General features: G+C 32.7%; 1 pseudogene; it reads right to left on the reverse strand.

The window, feature by feature from the left end:
- Positions 1–13: 13 nt before the first annotated feature.
- The window catches only part of LOC137646862 (angiopoietin-related protein 6-like), an 11,810-nt pseudogene continuing 9,323 nt past the window's right edge, over positions 14–2,500 (reverse strand).

A 2,500-nucleotide genomic window follows, 5' to 3' on the forward strand; every position in this document is an offset into this window, starting at 1 on the left:
AAACTATGACATACCGATGATTAATCATTTATCTCTTAAAACAAAACAAACTTCTTTTCTTTACAAAATAAAAAAAAACAGGAAGATGCACATTTTCACATTACAAACCAATCATTTACAACCATTGTATTCCTAGCAAATCTGGAGAGACAAAATATACAACCAATGCCATTAAGTAATTTTACAACCGTGCAATCTCCAAAAACGCGCTTCTCACACCACCGGTGGCCTGATCATCATCACGAGGTGAGACAGGTAGGTGTAGTATCCCTGCCATTTCCTCCATTCCAAGAAGTGGTCGGCTTTCGTGTTGGGAGGGAGGTCTGCTGGGACGTAGATCCCCGTGGGGTTGCTGAAGTAGCAGTAGTCGTACCACCATCCTCCACCTCCGGACCATTCGACGCAACTTCCACCTGATAGAGTAAGAAGGGGGGGGGAGGATTAGTAATGATTCTTTAACGCTGCTCTTCTCTCTCTCTCTCTCTCTCTCTCTCTCTCTCTCTGTATATATATATATATATATGTATATATATATATATATATATATAGATAGATAGATAGATATTTATATATATATATATATATATATGTATATATATATATATGTATATACATATATATATATATATATATATATATATATATATAATCTATATACATATATATATATATATATAAATCTATATACATATATATATATATATATATATATCTATATACATATATATATATATATATATATAAATCTATATACATATATATATATATATATATATATATCTATATACATATATATATATATATATATATATATATATATATATAAATCTTATACATATAAATGCATACATATATATACATATATATATATATATATATATGTATATATGTATATATATATACACATATATATGCATATATACAATATATATATATATATATATATATATATATATATACATACATATATATTTGCCATGAAAATTCAAACATTTCAAAATGATTTCGAATCCCAATTGAGTGATTTATGTTCAGTCAACTCACCTGAGGCCCCATCGTTATCCTCATCGAAGGTGCTAAATTCCATGCCATTGTGGTATTCCAGGGCATCTCCTCCCGTGCTGGAAACGTTGTAGCCTCCCACTTCCAGTTCGTAGCCTCGAGTTCCATAGCGCTGAGGTCCAACGCTGGAATATATATTTTAGGCCCAATTTAGTAAACTGATATGTTGATATAAGTCTCTTTTTAATGGTGTATATGTGAAAGATATTTTTTTTTTAATGTTACTGTTCTTAGAATATTTTATTTTAATTGTTCATTACTTCTCGTATAGGTTATTTATTTCTTTGTATTGTTTCCTCACTGGGTTATTTTATTACTGTTTGGAGCCCGTGGGCTTATAGTATCTTGCTTTTCCAACTATAGTTACAGCTTAGCTAGTAATAATGATAATATTATTAATGATATATATATATATATATATATATATATATGTATATATATATATATATATATGCCTGTGGCCTTTGTCCTACAGTGGACTAGAAATGGCTACATTTGATATTGTTCTATGTATATATATATATATATATATACAGTATATCAGTTTTGTAATTTATTTCTGTATGAGGGAGTTGTATTTGACTTATTGTAAATATATATCTGTACTTGATACTATTACGATGAAATAACTTCCGTTCAAAGCCACTGTTTACTGAGAATGCAATTTTTACTGGCCACCTAAACGTACAAGAAAACTCGTGAATAGGCACTGTCATACTGCAGCACCCTCTATTTCATCTCGTCATTATCAATTAACTTAATATAATGACCCCTTTTATTTTTAAGTCTTTCTTTAAACTTGTACATTTTATAATCCATAAGCTTAATGTTAGTAGCCAACCCCTCTTCTTCTTTTGTCTGCATCTTTTCCCACTTTTATGAGGGGTCGATGTTTCTGGCCAGCTTTCTCCATCTACCTCTGTCCCACACCTCATCACCGGTTAATCCCTTTGATCGAAGGTCATCCTTGATACAGTCCATCCACCTTCGCTTTGGTCTCCCTCTCCTTCTCGTTCCCTGTACCTCCATTTCCATCACCCTCCTCCCAATATACTGTTCATCTCTTCTCATGACATGACCATACCACCTCAGTCTACTTTCTTGGATCTTATCTGGTAGTTCTCTAACTCCTGTGGTACCCCTAATTACCTCATTCCGTGTCTTATCTCTTCTTGTCACCCCATACATCCATCTCAACATTCTCAAATAATAAAATCTAGAAAAAGCACGCCGAGACTGCAGACCTCCACCACGGCAGCTTATTTCTTGGTGTTAGACTTGTACGTTTTATTATCCATAAGCTTAATGTTGGTAGCCAACCCCTAGTTTATGAAAAACAATAAAAACTAGAAAAAGCACTCTGAGTGCAGACCTCCGCCACTGCAGCTTATTTCTCGATGATAGGGTTAATTCGGTCGAAGTTTTGCTCGACCTTCAC

The sequence above is a fragment of the Palaemon carinicauda genome, chromosome 9, assembly GCF_036898095.1.
Source record: "Palaemon carinicauda isolate YSFRI2023 chromosome 9, ASM3689809v2, whole genome shotgun sequence".
NCBI lineage: Eukaryota > Metazoa > Arthropoda > Malacostraca > Decapoda > Palaemonidae > Palaemon > Palaemon carinicauda.